The 22,391-nt window shown below is 40.9% G+C and overlaps 2 long non-coding RNA genes across 2 annotated transcripts in view; one reads left to right on the top strand and one right to left on the bottom strand.

Annotated features, from left to right (window-relative positions):
• Positions 1-22,391, top strand: part of LOC309645695 — a 331,483-nt gene that overhangs the window by 165,111 nt on the left and 143,981 nt on the right. The window lies entirely within an intron of this gene.
• The window catches only part of LOC309645677, a 97,239-nt gene that overhangs the window by 496 nt on the left and 74,352 nt on the right, over positions 1-22,391 (bottom strand). The window lies entirely within an intron of this gene.

Genomic DNA, 22,391 nt, shown 5'->3' with positions numbered 1-22,391 from the left:
ATTATTACAGTATTATTGACTATACTCCTTATGCTGTATAGTACATCCCCGTGACTAATTCATTTTATAACCGGAAGTTTGTACTTCTTAATCCCCTTCACCTATTTTGCCCATCCCCCGCCATCCCTCTGCAAATGCCAGTTTGTTCTCTGTATCTGTGAGTCTGTTTCTGTTTTGTTTGTTCATTTGTTTTTTTAGATTCCACATATAAGTGAAATCATACGTATTTGTCTTACTTGTCTGACTTATTTCACTTAGCCTAATACCCTCTAGATCCTTCCATGTTGTCACAAATGGCAAGATTTCATTCTTTTTTTATGGCTGAGTAATATTGGCATACCTTGGAGATATTTCAGGTTCAGTTCTAAACCACTGCAATAAAGGAAATATTGAAATAAAGCAAGTGGCACAAATTTTTTGGTTTCCCAGTGCATATAAAAGCTATGTTTACACTATATTGTAGTCTATTAAATGTGCAACAACATTATGTCTAAAAAAACCAATGTACATCCCTTAATTAAAAAATACAAAACAAAAAAAATTACAATAATGTCAAAAGATCACTGATCACAGATCACCATAACAAATATAATAATAATGAAAAAGTTTGAAGTATTGCAAGAATTACCAAAATGTGACACAGAGACAGAAGAGATATATATTCCACATCTTTATTCATTAATCTATCAATGGACACTTCAGCTGCTTCCATATCTTGGCCATTGTAAATAATGCTGCCGTGAACATAGTTCCCCAACCAGGGATGGAACCCCCAGCCCTCGGTAGTGAAAGTGTGGAGCCCTAACCACTGGACCGCCAGGGAATTCCCATATCTTTTTTTTTTTTTAATATTTATTTATTTTATTTTTGGCTGTGTCAGGGCTTAGTTGCGGCCCGCGGGATCTTTCGTTGCGGTGCGCAGGCTCTCAAGCTGTGGTGCGCAGGCTCCAGGGCGCGTGGGCTCTGTAGTTGTGGTGTGCGGGCTTAGTTGCCCCACAGCACATGGGTTCTTAGCTCCCCGACCAGGGATCAAAACCACATCCCCTGCACTGGAAGGCGGATTCTTAACCACTGGACCACCAGGGAAGTCCCTCCCATATCTTTTTGAATTAATGTTTTTGTTTTCTTAGGGTAAATACCCAGAAGTGGAATTGTTGGATTATATGGTAGTTCTATTGCAATCTCGTTTTAAAAAGTGAAAATAAACTGGCAAGATTATTTTTAAGAATATATTTTACTTAACCTAAAAGATACAAAATAATATAATTTCAACATGTAATCAATATAAAATATTATTTATGAGATATTTTACTTTCTGTTTTCTATACCAAGTCTTCAACCTCTGGTATGTATTTTATACTTACAGAGCATCTTAATTTGGACTAGACACATTTTAAGTGCTCAATAGCCACATATAGCTGGTGGCTACTGTACTAGACAGCAGAGTTCTGGATTAATCACAGTTAATGTATTAACCACAGTTCCATTTGATTGACTGAGTGCCTACTGCATACTGCACTTTGTGCTAGACATTGAGAATAAAGGGATAATTAATGGTAATTGTAATAATGATTATTATTATTTTTAAATTATTAATATAACTCATATTTATTGAACACTTATGTCCCAGGCATTGTTTAAGTGTTTTACAAATTTTAACTATCAAAACCAGGCAGAAATGATTATCCCCATCTTACAGGTAAGGAAACCGAGTTTAAGTGGTTTGCCAAGTCTTGGAGTTAGGAAATGGTGGATTCAAACATAGACAGACTGTTCCAATTTCCCTTGAGGGACTTAAGAGTCTGATAGGAGGGGACCTTCAAGATGGCAGAGGAGTCTAAGACGTGGAGATCACCTTCCTCCCCACAAATACATCAAAAATACATCTACATGTGGAACAGCTCCTACAGAACACCAACTGAACGCTGGCAGAAGACCTCAGACTTCCCAAAAGGCAAGAAAATCCCCATATACTTGGGTAGGGCAAAAGAAAAAAGAAAAAACAGAGACAAAAGAACAGGGACAGGACCTGCACCTCTGGGAGGGAGCTGTGAAGGAGGAAAAGTTTCCACACACTAGGAAGCCCCTTCACTGGCGGAGACAGGGGGTTGGGGGGAAGCATCGGAGCCACGGAGGACAGCGCAGCAAGAGGGGTGCAGAGGGCAAAGCGGAGAGATTCTCACACAGAGGATCGGTGCCGACCAGCACTCACCAGCCTGAGAGGCTTGTCTGCTCCCCCGATGGGATGGGTGGGGGCTGGGAGCTGAGGCTCGGGCTTCGGTCAGATCCCAGGGAGAGGACTGGGGTTGGCTGTGAGAATACAACCTGAAGGGGACTAGTGCACCACAGCTAGCCGGGAGGGAGTCCAGGAAAAAGTCTGGAACTGCCTAAGAGGCAAGAGACCATTGTTTCAGGGGGCGCGAGGAGAGGGGATTCCTTCCCCATGTGCCCACAGAAGGCAGAGCACTACCTAAGCGAGCTCCAGAGACGGGCGTGAGCACGGCTATCAGCTCAGACTGCAGAGATGGGCATGAAATGCTAACGCTGCTGCTGCTGCTGCCACCAAGAAGCCTGTGTGCGAGCACAGGTCACTATCCACACCTCCCCCCAGTGGGAGCCTGTGCAGCCCGCCACTGCCAGGGTCCTGTGATCCAGGGACAACTTCCCCAGGAGAACACATGGCGTGCCTCAGGCTGTTGCAACGTAATGCTAGCCTCTGCCACCACAGGCTCGCCCTGCATTCCAATTATTACTACCGTACCCCTCCCTCCCCCTGGCCTGAGAGAGCAAGAGTGCCCTAATCAGCCGCTGCTTTAACCCCTTCTTGTCTGGGCAGGGAACAGATGCCTGAGGGCAACCTACACACAGACATGGGGCCAAAACCAAAGCTGAACCCCAGGAGCTGTGCAAACAAAGAAGAGAAAGGGAAATCTCTCCATGCAGCCTCAGGAGAAGTAGATTAAATCCCAACAATCAACTTGATGTACCCTGCATCTGTGGAATACCTGAATAGACAACGAATCGTCCCAAAATTGAGGCGGTGGACTTTGGGAGAAACAGTAGACTTGGGGTTTCCTGTCTGTGACTGACTTGTTTCTGATTTTTATGTTTATCTTAGTTTAGTTTTTAGCACTTGTTATCACTTGTGGATTTGTTTATTGGTTCGGTTGCTCTCCTCTTTTTTTAAATTATTTTTGTATTTTAATAATTTTTTTAAATTTATCTTTTTCTTTTCTTTCTTTTTTTTCTCCCTTTTCTTCTGAGCTGTGTGGATGACAGGGTCTTGGTGCTCCAGCCTGGTGTCAGGCCTAAGCCTCTGAGGTGGGAGAGCTGAGTTCAGGACATTGGACCACCAGAGACCTCCTGGCCCCATGTAATATCAATCAGCAAGAGCTTCCCAGAGATCTCTACCTCAACGCTAAGACCCTCTCCACCCAACGGCCAGCAAGCTCCAGTGCTGGATGCCCAAACAACTAGCAAGACAGAAACACACCACCACCCATTAGCAGAGAGGCTGCCTAAAATCATACTAAGTTCACAGACACCCCAAAACACACCACCAGATGAGGTCCTGCCCACCAGAAAGACAAGATCCAGCCTCATCCACCAGAACACAGGCACCAGTCCCTTCCACCAGGAAGCCTACACAACCCACTGAACAAACCTTACCCACTGAGGGCAGACACCAAAAACAATGGGAACTACAAACCTGCAGCCTATGAAAAACAGACCCCAAACACAGTAAGCTAAGCAAAATGAGAAGACAGAGAAACACACAGCAGATGAAGAAGCAAGGTAAAAACCCACCAGACCAAACAAATGAAGAGGAAATAGGCAGTCTACCTGAAAAAGAATACAGAGTAATGATAGTAAAGGTGACCCAAAATCTTGGAAATCGAATGGACAAATACAAGAAAGCTTTAACAAGGACCTACAAGAACTAAAGAGCAAACAAACAATGATGAACAACACAATAAATGAAATTTAAAATTCTCTAGAAGGAATCAATAGCAGAATAACTGAGGCAGAAGAACGGATAAGTGACCTGGAAGACAAAATAGTGGAAATAACTGCCACACAGCAGAATAAAGAAAGAAGAATGAAAAGAATTGAGGACAGTCTCAGAGACCTCTGGGACAATATTAAACGCACCAACATTCGAATTATAGGGGTCCCAGAAGAAGAAGGGAAAAGAAAGGGACTTAGAAAATATTTGAAGAGATTATAGTTGAAAACTTCCTTAATATGGAAAAGGAAATAGTCAATCAAGTCCAGGAAGCGCAGAGAGTCCCATACAGGATAAATCCAAGGAGAAACATGCCAAGACACATATTAATCAAACTATCAAAAATTAAATACAAAGAAAACATATTAAAAGCTGCAAGGGAAAAGTAACAAATAACATACCCATAAATAACCCATAAGGTTAACAGCTGATCTTTCAGCAGAAACTCTGCAAGCCAGAAGTGAGTGGCAGGACGTATTTAAAGTGATGAAAGGGAAAAACCTACAGTCAAGATTACTCTACCCAGCAAGGATTTCATTCAGATTCAACGGAGAAATTAAAACCTTTACAGACAAGCAAAAGTTAAGAGAATTCAGCACCACCAAACCAGCTTTACAACAAATACTAAAGGAATGTCTCTAGGCAGGAAACAAGAGAAGAAAAAGACCTACAAAAACAAACCCAAAACAATTAAGAAAATGGTCACAGGAACACACATATCGATAATTACCTTAAACGTGAATGGATTAAATGATCCAACCAAAAGACATAGACTGGCTGAATGGATACAAAAACAAGACCCGTATATATGCTGTCTACAGGAGACCCACTTCAGACCTAGGGACACATACAGACTGAAAGTGAGGGGATGGAAAAAGATATTCCATGCAAATGGAAATCAAAAGAAAGCTGGAATAGCAATACTCATTATCAGATAAAATAGACTTTAAAAAAAAGAATGTTACAAGAGACAAGGAAGGACACTACATAACGATCAAGGGATCAATCCAAGAAGAAGATATAACAATTATACATATTTATGCACCCAACATAGGAGTACCTCAATACATAAGGCAAATGCTAACAGCCATAAAAGGGGAAATCGACAGTAACACAATAGTAGTAGGGGACTTTAACACCTCACTTTCACCAATGGACAAAACATCCAAAATGAAAATAAATAAGGAAACACAAGCTTTAAATGACACATTAAACAAGATGGACTTCATTGATATTTATAGGACATTCCATCCAAAAACAACAGAATACACTTTCTTCTCAAGTGCTCATAGAACATTCTCCAAGATAGATCATATCTTGGGTCACAAATCAAGCCTTGGTAAATTTAAGAAAATTGAAATCATATCAAGTATCTTTTCCAACCACAATGCTATGAGACTAGATATCAATTACAGGAAAAAAGAAACTGTAAAAAATACAAACACATGGAGGCTAAACAGTAAACTACCAAATAACTAAGAGATCACTGAAGAAATCAAAGAGGAAATCAAAAAATACCTAGAAACAAATGACAATGAAAACACGATGACCCAAAACCTATGGGATGCAGCAAAAGCAGTTCTAAGAGGGAAGTTTATAGCAATACAATCTTACCTCAAGAAACAAGAAACATCTCAAGTAAACAACTTAACCTTACACCTAAAGCAATTAGAGAAAGAAGAACAAAAAACCCCCAAAGTTAGCAGAAGGAAAGAAATCATAAAGATCAGATCAGAAACAAATGAAAAAGAAATAAAGAATAGCAAAGATCAATAAAACTAAAAGCTGGTTCTTTGACAAGATAAACAAAATTGATAAACCACTAGCCAGACTCATCAAGAAAAAAAAGGAGAAGACTCAAATCAACAGAATTAGAAATGAAAAAGGAGAAGTAACAACTGACACTGCAGAAATACAAAGGATCATGAGAGATTACTATAAGCAACTATATGCCAATAAAATGGACAACCTGGAAGAAATGGACAAATTCTTAGAAAAGCACAACCTTCCAAGACTGAACCAGAAGGAAATACAAAATATAAACAGACCAATCACAAGCACTGAAATTGAAAGTGTGATTAAAAACCTTCCAACAAACAAAAGCCCAGGACCAGATGGCTTCACAGGTGAATTCTATCAAAGATTTAGAGAAGAGCTAACACCCATCCTTCTCAAACTCTTCCAAAATATAGCAGAGAGAGGAACACTCCCAAACTCATTCTATGAGGCCACCAGCACTCCGATACCAAAACCAGACAAAGATGTCACAAAAAAAGAAGACTACAGGCCAATATCACTGATGAATATAGATGCAAAAATCCTCAACAAAATACTAGCAAACAGACTCCAATAGCACATTAAAAGGATCATACACCATGATCAAGTGGGGTTTATCCCAGGAATGCAAGGATTCTCCAATATACACAAATCAATCAATGTGATACACCATATTAACAAATTGAAGGATAAAAACCATATTGTAATCTCAAAAGATGCAGAAAAAACTTTCAACAAAATTCAACACCCATTTATGATAAAAAACTCTCCAGAAAGTAGGCATAGAGGGAACTTACCTCAACATAATAAAGCCCATATATGACAAACCCACAGCCAACATCATTCGCAATGGTGAACAACTGAAACCATTTCCTCTAAGATCAGGAACAAGACAAGGTTGCCCACTCTCACCACTATTATTCAACATAGTTTTGGAAGTTTTAGCTATGGCGATCAGAGAAGAAAAAGAAATAAAAGGAATCCAAATCGGAAAAGAAGAAGTGAAACTGTCACTGTTTGCAGATGACATGACACTATACTTAGAGAATCCTAAAGATACTACCAGGAAACTACTAGAGCTAATCAATGAATCTGGTAAAGTAGCAGGATACAAAATCAATGCACAGAAATCTCTTGCATTCCTATACACTAATGACAAAAAATCTGAAAGAGAAATTAAGGAAACACTCCCATTTACCACTGCAACAAACAGAATAAAATACCTAGGGATAAACTTACCTGAGGAGACAAAAAAAGTTTGCAGAAAACTATAAGACACTGATGAAAGAAATTAAAGATGATACAAACAGATGGAGAGATACACCATATTCTTGGATTGGAAGAATCAATATTGTGAAAATGACTATACTACCCAAAGCAATCTATAGATTCAATGCAATCCCTATCAAACTACCAATGGCATTTTTTCACAGAACTAGAACCAAAAATTTCACAATTTGTATGGAAACACAAAAGAGCCCGAATAGCCAAAGCAATCTTGAGAAAGAAAAATGGAGCTGGAGGAATCAGGCTCCCTGACTTCAGACTATACTGCAAAGCTACAGTAATCAAGACAGTATGGTACTGGCACAAAAACAGAAATATAGATCAATGGAACAGGATAGAAAGCCCAGTGATAAACCCACACACATATGGTCACCTTATCTTTGATAAAGGAGGCAAGAATATACAATGGAGAAAAGACAGCCTCTTCAATAAGTGGTGCTGGGAAAACTGGACAGCTCATGTAAAAGAATGAAATTAGAACACTTCCTAACACCATACACAAAAATAAACTCAAAACAGATTAAAGGCCTAAATGTAAGGCCAGACACTGTAAAACTCTTAGAGGAAAACATAGGCAGAACACTCTATGACATAAATCACAGCAAGATCCTTTTTGACCCACCTCCTAGAGAAATGGAAATAAAAACAAAAATAAACAAATGGGACCTAATGAAACCTAAAAGCTTTTGCACAGCAAAGGAAACCATACACAGATGAAAAGACAACCCTCAGAATGGGAGAAAATATTTGCAAACAGAGCAACAAAGGATTAATCTCCAAAATATACAAGCAGCTCATGCAGCTCAATATCAAAAAAACAAACAACCCAATCCAAAAATGGGCAGAAGACCTAAATAAACATTTCTCCAAAGAAGTTATACAGATTGCCAACAAACACACGAAAGGATGCTCAACATCACTAATCATTAGAGAAATGCAAATCAAAACTACAATGAGATATCACCTCACACCGGTCAGAATGGCCATCATCAAAAAAATCTACAAACAATAAATGCTGGAGAGGGTGTGGAGAAAAGGGAACCCTCTTGCACTGTTGGTGAGAATGTAAATTGATACAGCCACTGTGGAGAACAGTATGGAGGTTCCTTAAAAAACTAAAAATAGAACTACCATATGACCCAGGAATCTCACTACTGAGAGATTTCTCATATACCCTGAGAAAACCATAATTTAAAAAGAGTCATGTACCACAATGTTCATTGCAGCACTATTTACAATAGCCAGGACATGGAAGCAACCTAAGCATCCATCGACAGATGAATGGATGAAGACGATGTGGCACATATATACAATGGAATATTACTCAGCCATAAAAAGAAACAAAACTGAGTAATTTGTAGAGAGGTGGATGGACATAGAGTCCGTCATACAGAGTGAAGTAAGTCAGAAAGAGAAAAACAGATACCGTATGCTAACACATATATATGGAATCTAAAAAAAGAAAAAAAGGTTCCAATGAACCTAGGGGCAGGACAGGAATAAAGACACAGACGTAGAGAATGGACTTGAAGACATGGGGAGGGGGAAGGGTAAGCTGGGATGAAGTGAGAGAGTGGCATGGACATAAATACACTACCAAATGTAAAATAGATAGCTAGTGGGAATCAGCTGCATAGCACAGGGAGATCAGCTCGGTGCTTTGTGACCACCTAGAGGGGTGGGATAGGGAGGGTGGGAGGGAGACACAATAGGGAGGAGATATGGGGATATATGTATATGTATAGCTGATTCACTTCGTTATAAAGCAGAGACTAACACACCATTGTAAAGGAATTATACTCCAATAAAGATGTTAAAAAAATTTTTTTAATAAAATTAAATTAAAAAAAAAAGAGTCTAGTAGGAGACACAGAATACACAGGAGCAAGATCAACACGGTATGATAAAGTAAGGATATCGGCGAGTACAAGGGAACCCATAGGGGGCAGCGGACTCAGCCTGGAGAGGTCAGGAAAGCCTTCACGAAGGAGATGGCATCTGGGCTGAGTGTGGAAGGATGAAGTGGACTTGGCCGTGGAGAGGAGGTGAATGGAGTGTCATGGTGTCCTGGGGAGAGACACCAGCCTGCAGAAAGGTGCAGAGGGGTGAGAAAGCAGAGGAGGCACAGAAGGCTCACAGCCGCTCCCACTCTCCCCTTTCCGCTTCACCTTGCTACTCCCCACATGCCAGCAGAGGCACTCCTCACAGCATGGATTCCAAGACTGGAACTGAGTGACTTTATATATTTTATTGATATATGTATTTTGAAAGATAAGTTAAAGTCCCAAAGAATGCTGTGAGACTGTAATAGGGAAGAACAAATCTGACTCCATATCTGTTCCTTTTACTTTAATCTTTGTGCTCTGTTTCCTGTGCTTAGTCGTGATGGCTCTGCATCTTTTGTAAAAGGATGTTGCCTATCGGACTTCCCTGGTGGCGCAGTGGTTAAGAATCCACTTGCCAATGCAGGGGACATGGGTTTGAGCCCTGGTCCGGGGAGATCCCACATGCCACGGAGCAACTAAGCCCATGCGCCACAACTACTGAGCCCACATGGCACAACTACTGAAGCCCGCGCGCCTAGAGCCCATGCTCCGCAACAAGAGAAGCCCCCACTCGCCGCAACTACAGAAAGCCCGCATGCAGCAACGAAGACCCAACGCAGCCAAACATAAAATAAATAAATTTTTTAAAAAAAGGATGTTGCCTATAGGCTGAAATATACAGGATAACTCATTCTCAAGGCTTCACCCTTTAAGAGTCCAATCATATACAGAGATAAAAAGTGGGAGAACAGAGAATAACATTTGTCTTATTGGAGGTTTACAGGAACATTGTGACCTGACCTACATGGACGTATGTAAGAACAAAGGATTTCTACACCAAGAAGTTTGCAACAACTAACCACACCCCTCCCTCACCTTGCCTTTAAAAGTGCTTTGCTGAAACCCTTTGAGGAATTCGGGGTTTCGAGGGCACAAGCCACCCGTCCCCTTGCATGACACTGCGATAAACCTTTCTCTGCTCCAAACTCCGACATTTCGGTTTGTTTGGCTCTGTGCATCGGGTAACAAGACGTTATGAGAAACATGTCCTCATGAAAATGGTTTCCTTGTTTAATGGGCTTTATTTGTTTAAAATGAGGTAGTAGTGGGAACCTCCCTGGTGGTCCAGTGGCTACGACTCTGTGCTCCCAATGCAGGGGCCCCGGGTTCAATCCCTGGTCAGGGAAGTAGATCCCACATGCATGCTGCAACTAAGAGTTCGTATGCCGCAACTAAAGATTCCGTATGCTGCAGCTAAAAAGATCCCGCATGCCACAAAAAAGATCCCACGTGCCACAAAAAAGATCCCACGTGCCACAACTAAGACCTGACGCAGCCAAATAAATAAATAAATATTTTAAAAAACAAAACAAAAAAAATGTGGTAGTAGGTTTATATTCTGGGGGAAGAGTTACCTATACAGGAATTAGTACATGGCACTGGGGCAGGGGAGGGGGTCACCCATTGCATGCCCAGATCAGTGTATCCGTTTCTAGGCAGTGGCCCTCACTGTCTATCCTAGGTGCCCAAAATGGTGACCTGCTTGCCCCTCTCTTCTTGAGGCCACAACTCAGACGGGCTGGGCTGACAGTCAGGAGCTGGCGTCTCAGGTGCTGGGGAGAGATGCAGGACAAACTGCAGCAGAAATGGAACTCTCGCATACCTGCAGGACTTAGCATTTAAGGAAAATGAGTAAAGGGAGCCTGGGGAGAGGGCAAGTGGGAAAGCACAGGCTTGTCTAAAGGGGCCAACTGCCCCCAGCTCTGCTGATCCAGGTGATGCCTCCAAGCCAGGGCCCAACCTCCTGATTTTCTGGGACACCGTTGGGTCCTGTGACTTCCTACTCTGATCATTGGGACCCAGGCTTCCTACTGTGATCGGTGCAGTTCTTTGATTTCAACTTCTTAGAGTCACCCACACATCCACCTCCCCAGGACACAAACACGGTCCCTGAAAGAGCCAGACTGAATTGGGTTTCAACATCAACCGCCTCACAGTCCCAGAACCGCTGCTATTCCGTTTTGGTTTTCCCCCGTCAATAGTCTACCTCTTCCTTCTCTCATAGTAATCTGACTTTGGGGAGCCTGTTTCCCTTCCCTCCCACTGGATTTTCAATAGAGTCACAAGTAACCCCAATTTTTTAAAATTATGGTAAAATGCACATAACATAAACTCTACCATTTTAACCAATTTAAAGTGTACAATTCAGTGGCGTTAGTGTATTTACAGTGTTGTGCAACCATCACCACTATCTAGTTCCAGAAGATTTTCATCACCCGAAAAGGAAATCACGTATGCATTAAGCAGTCACTCGCCATTCTCCCCTCTCCCCAGCCTCTGGCATCCACTAATCTGCTTTAGTCTCCATAGTGTCTTCTTAGTCTGTAGATCCACTGTCTCTATGGATTTGCCTATTTTGGATATTTCATATAAATTAACTCATATAATATGTAGCCTTTTGTGTCTGGATTCTTTCACTTACCATTTAATATTTTTGAGGTTTATCTACCTTGTAGCATGTTTCCGTACTTCTTTCCTGAATGATATTCCATGGCATAGTCATGCCACATTTTGTTTATCTATTCATCAGCTGATGAACATTTGAGTTGTTTCTACCTTTTGGCTACACTTAATAAGGCTGCTATGAACATTTGTGTGTGTTTTTGTTTGAGCACATATTTTCAATTTTTTGAGTGTATACCTAGGAGTGGAATTGCTAGGTCATACGGTAATTTTATGATTAACTTATTGAGAAACCACCAATTGTTTTTCACAGTAGCTGCATCATTTTATATTCTCACCAGCAATGTATGAGGGTTCTTCACATCCTTGCCAACACTTATTTTCCATTTTTAAAATTATTATTATCATAGCCAGCCTAGTGGGTATAAAATGGTATCTCATTGTGGTTTTGATTTACATTTCCCTAATGACATTGAGCATCTTTTCATGTGCTTGTTGGCCACTGGTATATCTTCTTCGGAGAAGTGTCTATTGAAGTCCTTTGCTCTCGATAAAATTGAGTTGTTTGTCTTTTTATTGTCGAATTGTAAGAATTCAATATATATTCTGGGTACTAGACCCTTATCAGCTATACGACTTGCGAAACTTTTCTCCCATTCCGTAAACTGTCTTTTCATTCTCTTGTTAGTGTCCTTTGATGCACAAAGTTTTTAATTTTGATGAAGTCCAATTTATCTATTTTTTCTTTGTTGCTTGTGCTTTGGGTGTCATGTCTAAGAAACCATTGCTGAATTCAAGGTCATAAAGATTTAATTCTATGTTTCCTTACAAGAGTTGTAGAGTTTTAGCTCTTATATTTAGCTCTCTGATCCATTTTGAGCTGATTTTTTACACGGTATAAGGTTAGAGTCCAACATTTCTTCTGCATGTAGACATCCAGGCTTCCCAGCACCATGTGTTAAAGACACAATTATTTCCCCCATTGAATAGTCATGGTACCCTTGTCAGGAATCAGTTGACCACAGCTGTATGGGTTCATTTCTGAACTCTCAATTCCATTCCCACAATGTTGTTTTTTTTTTAAGTTAAAATGTATTGACCTTCTAAATAAGGTATAGGGATTGTGAATAAAGCTTAGTATATACTTATTAAATCCTAACATATTTAATACTGCTTCCAATTTAGCATAGGAATTACTTCCCAAAATGTTCATCACAGCTGGATTGAAAAAGTATTTTTAAAATGTGGCAGTGTGGTTTAGATGAGTATACCACATTATAAGTCTACTGGAAATCCAAAGGGATTTGCCTTTGAGGAAGTTCAAACAAAAGAACAAGCAGCAAAATATCTTCAGATCCAGATCCATCACTAAAATATGGAAATATAGTTGACCCGTGAGTAACATGGGTTTGAATTGCGTGTGTCCACTTGTATGGTTCACTACTACACAATCCATGGTGGGTTGAATCTATGGATGTGGAACTTCAGATACCAAGGACCAACTGTGGGACTTGAGCTTCCTCCCATTTTGGTATCCGCACAGGTCCTGGAACCAATTCCCTGTAGATACTGAGGGATGACTACTTTTTTTTTTTCAGTTTCAAAGCAAGAACAACCACTTAAAAGAGATAGGGAGCCCAGTCATGACAAACTTGCAATCATCAACATCCTTTAACCTTTTACCTTCCTGGATTAGTTTCCCAAGAGTCCTGTTTCTTCCAGAAGGGTTCTCCCATGGGTTTTTATAACTAGGAATCTTGAGAAACTTCGGGGTTGGGATGACTCAATCCCTTTCCATCCAGAAAGTTCTTAGTTTCTTTATGCAGATTGATCCAATGCACCCCAGAGCTCTACTCACCAAGAGGAATTTGGAGAACTGGTCTTATCACACTCAAGAAAAATAAAGTTCTTCTTATAGCTTCCTCTTCCAGTGCATGGGGTATGGGGTGTCTTCCTTGTTTTAAGAAAACTACTCAAGTGATTTTCTTTTTCCAAAGTAAAGAAGACTGACTGTTTCCAGCTGAAATTATAAATGAAAGCTACTCTTGCTTAAAAAAATAAAATTTGTCTATAAATGTATAATTTAAAAAATTATATACACATATAAAGTACTGTATATGTATCTACCTATAAATTATAGTTATGCAAACTTTAGAGAATAAAAATGACCCTATATTTATGTCATAGAACATAAGGTAATCCCCCAAATCTTTTAAATTACAAACCAATGTTTTTATAATGTTTCCTAAAGTCTCATGTTCATAAGGTTAGGTACCTTCAACATTTCTGTTCTGGGTAGGAAGGTTATCAGCTGTGGTCTGAGCAAGCCCAAATCCTCCTGGGAGGCCAAAAGGGGGGTTGTCCACAACTTTCCCACAAGCTTCTGTTTATTGGGATATAAGCACACAGAAATCCCCACATTTCTGTACTGTGACAGCTGATACCCTTAATGAGAATAAACTTGAAGGATCTTCTGAATCACTAAAGAAAGGCTAGCACTAATTATAATCAGCAAGTTGACTATGTTTTATTATAGTCAAATTCTTTCTTTACAATTGGTTTATTCTTGAAGTTTGGAAGGCTACACAAGGAGTGTGGGGTTCCTCTAGGGAGGAAGTGAAATTGGTCGGGAGGGGGGCTTTCACTTTTTACTACATATTTTTCCGGATTGAATTGTTTGAGATGTTTACAATGAGCATATATTGTTTCAGGAATACCAGTGTTTAAATTTTAAGTAACAGGCTGCTGAGAGGCAAACAAGAGTTCTTTAACTTAAAAATAATGGACGGATTTTTGCCACAATCCCTTGAATCCCATTACCTAAGTATTCAACAAACAGAGACACCTGCTTCCCCATCATTCTGGAGGCCTGCAGTTGTTCTCAGGGTTCCGCTCGTCAGGTTAGGATGACTTTCCTCCATGTGGCCAGAGACTCTTCCTCTTTTCCTTGATTTCTTTCATTTCAAATCGAGGACTGCTGTTTACCAATGCGAAATACAGCAACCTTGTTAGTTAACGTCTCATTACCAGGAAAGCCTGGATCCCTAGAGAAGGCTTTTGTGAGCCCTGGGGAAAGCATGTCCCCATTGAACTGGGCTAATCCCGGTCATTATTTTTATGATTAGGGAATCAAGTTAAATGGCAGTGGTTGTGTCCATCAGCAAATACCGCAGAGTGCAGCGTGAGGTTTAACACATAAACAATTTCTTTGCAAAACAAAAGCTCCCTTTTGAGTGGCTTTCTACTTTTACTTCTTTAAATTACCACCTGTAGTCCTTCTGCCCTTCCAGGATAGGCACGCTGAGCTTTATACACGTTACTGTGTACTTGACTTTGGGGTAAGACCAGGAAGAAGACACCATTATGTGGATGTGAATTTTTTAAAATGCCCATTAAGAGGGCAAACCCTAAGAGTTCTCATCACATGGAAAAAAATGTTTTTCCTATTTCTTTAATTTTTTATCTATATGAGATGATGGATGCTCACTAAACTTATTGTGGTAATTATTTCACAACGTATGCAAGTCAAATCATTATACTGTACACCTTAAACTTATTCAATGCTGTATGTCAATGATATCTCAATAAAACTGGAAGAAAAAAAAGAAAAGAAACAGAAATAAAATACCCCCCCCCCAATGCCCATGAACCAGTCAAATTCTCCTAATGATATATTACTCCAATGAAAGCCAGTACAGGGTATTATGCTGGTGAAGAAAGCCAATTCTGGATCAGAAAGCCTGAAGCTGAATCTCAGCTCTGCAAATTACAAGCTGAGAAACCTTGAGCAAGTTGCTTAAACTCTCTGAGCCTCCATTTCCTCATCTGCAAAATAGGGATAATGCAAATATTTCCTTCATTGGGTCAGTGTAAAAAAGAGATGAGATATTGTCTGGCACAAAGTAAACTCTCAATGTGTCAGCAATTTCTTAAATCAATTAATAAAGTAATGAGAATAATCTGAATTCAGCTCTGAAGTTGCATCCTACAGTTGCTGTTAGGATATGGAGCCAAGAGGCTGAAGAATCAATGATTCATCAGATTGAAAGTGAGGTCTTCTCCAAGGGTTTGCAAAGTATTGAGTACATAAAGGATTTCATAATTGTATAACTTTAGGCATTGGTTAGCTGGTAGACAAGTAACGTGGCTGTGAGGTGGTGACTGCAGGCAGGGAAGGAGTGCGAGGCTGCCTGGGGGTGACATTACCCTTCATAGAGCTATACTTCTGAATTCCTCTTAGCTCAGTTTTCCTTGCTTCTTGGCAAATCAGACAAAAACAGGGCTTCCCTGGTGGTGCAGTGGTTGGGAGTCCACCTCCCAATGCAGGGGAGACGGGTTTGAGCCCTGGTCCGGGAAGATCCCACGTGCCGTGGAGCGGCTAAGCCCGTGCGCCACAACTACTGAAGCCCATGCGCCTAGAGCCCATGCAGCCAAAAATTTTTAAAAATAAAATAAATAAAATAAATAAATTTATTAAAAAAAAAATCAGACAAAAACATGGCAGTAGCTATCCTCTCTGGATGAGTCCCTGGAGCTTTTCTAATTGCTTTGGAGGAAGATACTTAATGTATTACAGTTGCTGCTAAGATGCTGGAAAGTAACACAGTGGACAACCCTTCAGCAGTGCTCACAAGAGGAAACCTCCAACTTGGTGTGAGATGCCTCAGAAGGTTATTAGTACATCTCTGCCATGACTTGACATACTAGTGATTATACTGAAGCATTTTACACTCTAGAAAGGCAGATTTCAACATAAAGGAAACATAGGTCTGTGAAATCTCTTTCAATTACCTACTGAAATATTCACAGTTCCCAACTCCCTCACAAATTCAATTTTCTCTCTGTGAACATGCTTTGTGATTTCTTCTCAGATATTTGGCAAAACAAAACAAAGTTGGTTTCATTCTGGTGGTTATGAGTGTTCCTTATTGTCTTTAGGAACTAATTACAAAAACCTGCAGAAATCACATATTTCCTGGTATTGTAGAAATACAGATATTCATCTGCAGTATGACAGTATGCTTCTTGGGAGTTACTTGGGCTTTCGGGGAGAATTAGAAGTGTGTTCTAGAGTAGCGTTTTTATTTTTAAATTATTTTCTTCCTGTTTTGTTGAGGTATAATTGACAAACAGCACTGTATAAGTTTAAGGTGTATGATGTGACTTACATACAGCATGAACTGATAACCACAGTAAGTTTAGTGAACATCCATCTCATAGAGACAAAAAATTAAAGAAATAGAAAAAAATGTTTTCCTTGGGATGAGAACTCAGGATTTACTCTCTTAACTTTCATACATAACACACAGCAGTGTTAATTACATTTATCGTGTTGTAGCTTACACCCCTAGTGCTTACTTACCTTATAACTGCAAGTTTGAACCTTCTGACTGCCTTCATCCAATTCCCCCTCCCCCACTCCCACCTCTGGTAACCACAAATCTGATCTCTTTTTCTATGAGTTTGTTTTTGAGTATAATTGACCTACAACACTATGTTAGTTCCTGTTAAACAACATAGTGATTCGATATTTCTATACATTTCAAAATGATCACAATAAGTCTATAGTTACGATCTGTCATCATACAAGGATATTACATAATTATTGACTATATTCCCCACACTGTACATTTCATACCCCTAACTTATTGACTTTGCAACTGGAAGTTTGTACCTCTTAATCTCCCTCACCTGTTTCTCTCCTCCAGCCACCCTCCTCCCCTCTGGCAACCACCTGTCTTTTCTCTGTATCTATGACTCTGTTTCCGTTTTATGTTTATTCATGTGTTTTGTTTTTTAGACTCCACATGTAAGTGAAATCATACAGTATTTGTCTTTCTCTGACTTATTTCACTTGACATAATACCCTCTAGGTCCATCCATGTTGTTGCAAATGGCAAGATTTCATTCTTTTTTATGGCTGAGTAATATTCCAGTGTATACATGTATATACACATCTTCCTCATCCATTCATCTTTTGATGGGCACTGAGATTGGTTCCATTAAAGAAGCATTCTTTAAATGGTGGGTTGTAGCACATTAGTGGGTAGTAAACTCAGTTTAGTGGGTTGTGAATAGCATTTTTACATATCAGTCTAATCTGATAGAAAATAAGAGTTTTCCTTTATCATTAAGGATCCTCTTTAGAACTTTAGAACACTTTAACTCCAATCTTCCTACTCTCAACTTTCATATGATTGTTGTCTAGAATTTCCATTTCCCCTCAGTTATCCCCCATTGGGGTCTGTGTGTGTGTATTTTATATATTACATTGTGTATATATGTTGCATTGTATTATATATATTTGTATATAATAGTCAATGCATATATATATAATAGTCAATGCCTATTTAGATTGATCAGCTTCCTCATTCACCATTTTTCTTGCATCCCACTCCCACTCCTTCCTTATGGGTTCAATTTCCTTCTAACCGAAGAACCTCATTTAGTAGTTCTTTCAGTAAAGGATGTGTTTGAAAATGTACTTACTCTTGCTCTTGAATGATAATTTCGTGGGGCATATAATTCTAGGTTGAACGTTACTTTCCCTTAGGATTAGATGATAATACACTGTTTTCTGGCACATACTACTGCTGATTGGAAGTCTTAGTGTCATTGTTTTTCCTTTGTAGGTAATTCTTCCTTCAAGATGGCTTTAAGGCTTCTTCGTTTTTGGCATTCCAAAGTTTCACCATGCGTCTTGATGTGGTTTTGTCCTTATCTATCTAGTTCAAGATTCACGTTTCTTCAACTTTATAATATTCTCACTCAACATCTCTGTGAATGTTGCCTCTGCCCATTCATTCTATTGTCACCCTCTGAAACTCCTATTAGATTTTTGTTGGACCTTCTCATTCTGTCTCTGTCTCAATGCTTTGCCACAGTTCCCATCTCTCTCTCTCTGCTGCATTCTATCGCCCAGCTTACTAATTACTCCTCCAGCTGTGTCTATCTGCTGCTTAACTCACACCCAAAACATGGTCCATGGATCCGCAACATCAGCATCACCTGGGATTTGTTAGCAATGCAAGTTCATGGGCTCCACCTGAGGCCTATGAAGTCAGAATTGAATTAGAGTGGCGCCCAGGAATCAGTGTTTTAACCAACTCTCCAGGTGATTCTGATGCTCACTGAAGTCTGAGAGGGACTGCCGTAGCCCATTCACTAAATTGTTTTCATTTCTGCAGGTGGTACTTAGTTCTTTTTCAAACCAGATCTTTTTTTTTTTTTCCTTATAGCCCTGTTCTTTCAGCAAGGTTTATATTCTTTCAAAAATTTTTTACTAAATCTCTATAATCATCTTAAACATACTTATTTCATAGTTTCAAATTGCCACTCTTGGGGGCCTGGATTCTCCAGTTGGTTGTATTTACTGACTCCCCGCTTCCTTGCTGGTTTATTTTTATTATGAGCTCATAGTCACTGAGGGCCCTAATTCCAGGTCCAAGTTTGCCCAGGTCTGAGGTCATGTCTTTTATCCAGGGGTCAGTAAGCTTTTTTTGGTAAAAAGTCAGATAGTAAATATTTTTTGGTTTTATGGGCTATATAATCTCTGTCCCAGCGACTCAACTCTGCCATTATACACAGAAGCAGCCATAGCCAACTTGTTTTAAAAACATGGGCATGACCGTTCCAATAAAACTTTATAAAAATAGACAGTGGGCTAGATTTGGTCCACAGGCTATAGTTTGCCCACCCCTGCTCTTATCCTTGAGTGGACATTTTCTAATGTAGCCCCCAGCTTCCCTAATTGCCTCTTCCATCTCTCTCTGGGTATTTCATAAATATTATTGTTTTAAGACCATTTCTTCAACTACCTGATGATACTGAGATCACTTAGGGCACTTGTTAAAAACAGCATCCCAGGCTGTTGCCCTGTAGGTTCTGATTCAGTCCATGTGAGGTGGAAAAAGACGTGAGTATATTTAGTAAGAACCCCAGGAGATCCAGTGATTCAAAAAGTTTACGAAACCCACTCTCATGGAAGAGGATGCAAAGAATGAACTTAATGTTATGAGGCTGTACCACTTAGTCTCAGTCCTTACTCACGTGTTGCCACATTGATTATTGCAAATCCCTAAAATCAGAGTCAAGAAGGACCACTCAGCCTCCTAGTGTGTGGTCAGGAGGCAGGGTCTGTGTGACTCATGAACAGCAGCTGCTTTTTGTGGGCTAATCTTTTCAGTGCAATTCTAGAAAGTCCTTCTCCCAGGAAACCATGCCGATTTTTTTTTTCCTTTTACTAAAGTCCCTTTAATAATAAAGCCATACCGCAGTACATACGTGGAAAAAATGGAATTTCCCCCAACAGCTCAGTGATGACAGTTGAGATAAAGTTCATCCAACTTTTCTTGGTACTTGTTTACCCAAATAATCAGGGAATGAGTAAGTTGCAAAAGCATTTTAGGTATTTGATGAACCTTCCAATGATTTACAGAGTTAAATCACAGCAAAGTTTGCTATGCCACAGACTGTGTTATTGCATAAAGCTTTGATCTCTTTCTTACCATCAATACCCAGATCTGACATTCATGCTGCCCAGATGCTTCTAACGTGTAGTCAAGGTTGAAGGCTACTGCTCCCCACCACGAGTGGCCCTCAAAGACTGCTCCCCACCACGAGTGGCCCTCAAAGTGCCACCCCCCAACCAGCAGCATCAGCATCATTGGAGGACGAGTTTGAAATGCTCCACTCCTGTCCTGCTGACTCAGGTACTCTGGGGTTGGGGCCCAGCAATCCGTGTGTTAACAGGCCTTCCAGATAATTCTGATGCAGGCTACCATTTGAGAATTGTTGCACTGTGCCCCCAGTGGATCCCTGCCCCTTTGAAAACTTTGCCACTCTCCTCATTAAGAGGGGAGTGTATTCCCCCTTCTCCTGGATCTAGGTGAGCCTGGTGAATTACTCTGACCAATAGAAGGGAACTGAAATGCTGCTGTGCCAGTTCCAGAGTCTAGGTCTCAAGAAGGCTTGAAGCTTCCACTTTTGCCCTCCTGGAATGTTTCTTCCATGATGCAAGGAAGCTGGTCTGGCTGACTGGAGGATGACAGGCCACACGGACGAGAACTAAAGTGCCCCAGCCAAGCACGGCACCGACAACCCATACACATGCATGAGCCACCCTGGACCTTCTAGTGCAGCCGGGAGACCTTCTCGGGGAGAACGCCATCCTGGCCAAGGAACACCTGCTGAAGGGGGTGCAGAGGAGGCTGGACGCAGAGCCCAGCATGGAGCCCGGCATGGACATCCTGCAGCTGAGGCCCCTGAATGCAGTGTTCACCATCAAACTACCGAATGAACGCAGCCACATGAATGAGCTGAGGAGAAAGCAGCAGGGGAACCACCCGGATGACCCAAAGAATCGTGAAAGCTAATCAACTGCTATGATTTTAAGTCACTAGGATTCAGCAGCAGAAGGGACTAAGTTGCGGCTGTGCAATTTACCCCTAAACTTTGCCTTGAAGGGCAATCGGTTAGCCCTTTAAAGCAAAAGTCTCTAGGAAGGCTGGGAATGTGGCTGGTCCTAACTGCCAGGCAGGGTGCTGGGTGCCTGGCTTCGTGGGCACTGCCCTGTGCTGTTGTCACACAGGCCCCGTGCTTCAAAGGGCTTCACGCTTGTTCTAAGGCTCTGCTGTCGCCATCTGGAAATTCGTAATAACTTTGAACAAAGGGCCCTGCAGATTATGTAGCCAGTCCTGCTAAACGCAGCTTCTTCATTTATTCCTTACAACAATCCTAAGAATTGGGTTTATCAGCTCTCATCACATATTTGGGATACGTTGTGAGCAAATAAAAAGGGGGGCTTTGCAGACAGTCTGGCAAGTTGGCAAAGCATTTTAGGGGCCATATTAAGAAGAATCCCTTTGCTGACAAAACCCAGAGTATATTTAAACAACTACAGGACCAGGCAGCGGGAAGGAAAAGGGCCTGGCCTGGGAAGCTAAGCCCCGAGCAGTCCAAACTCACTATTTATAGTGCTGTGGCCTATTTTGGCCTGCTGGGAGGCCCTGAAAATTGCCCTGAGATCTGGGCCTGGAACTGATGATGGAAACCAGGCACTTTCATTCTGGGATGTGGCTGGAATCATGCTGGGCACAGAGAGAGGTCTTTCTGATGAGCTCAAGGACATTTTGAAAAACAGGATTTTCTCTGACAGAGAATTTTTTAAAAATTAAGGAAAACCATCAGGCCATGACCAGGAATATATTCCTAGGGAAGAAAATGCATGGATCACATCAAGTCAATAAAGAGCTAACAATTAGCCAGGCACTGTGCTAAGCGCTTGACATGTACCATCTCATTTATATCCTCACATACAACCCTGAGAGGGTAGCACTATTATTATCCCCATTTTACAGGAAAGGAAATTGAGGCTTGGAAAACTAAGTAATTTAAGGAAGGTCACAGGGTTGGTAAGGCAGGATTCAAACCCACATCACAGCCCTCCATCTGCCCAGGCTGTCACCTACAGCACTGCTTCTCCAACTTTGGCATGCAAGACTCACCTGGGAGTCTCGTGAAGATGCAGATTCTGATTCAGGAGGTCTGGGGTGGGGCCTAAATTCTGCATTTCCAACAAGTTGCCATGTGAAAATAATACCACTGGTCCACGGATCACAATTTGAGGAGCAAGGATGAGTCTTCCTTCTTCTACTTTCAACCTCCTGCAATCTGCTCCCTCAACAGCAGCCTGAGTTATTGGGATAGTTTCCAATGCTGCATAATAAATGAACCCCGAGATTAGGTGGTTTAAAACAACAACAAGCTCTTATTCCCTCACACAGCTCCTGAGGGTCAGGAAGCCGGGTGTAGCT

The sequence above is a fragment of the Balaenoptera physalus genome, assembly GCF_965194825.1.
Source record: "Balaenoptera physalus genome assembly, chromosome: 16".
Taxonomy (NCBI): domain Eukaryota; kingdom Metazoa; phylum Chordata; class Mammalia; order Artiodactyla; family Balaenopteridae; genus Balaenoptera; species Balaenoptera physalus.
This window is presented reverse-complemented; position numbering and strand designations above follow the sequence as displayed.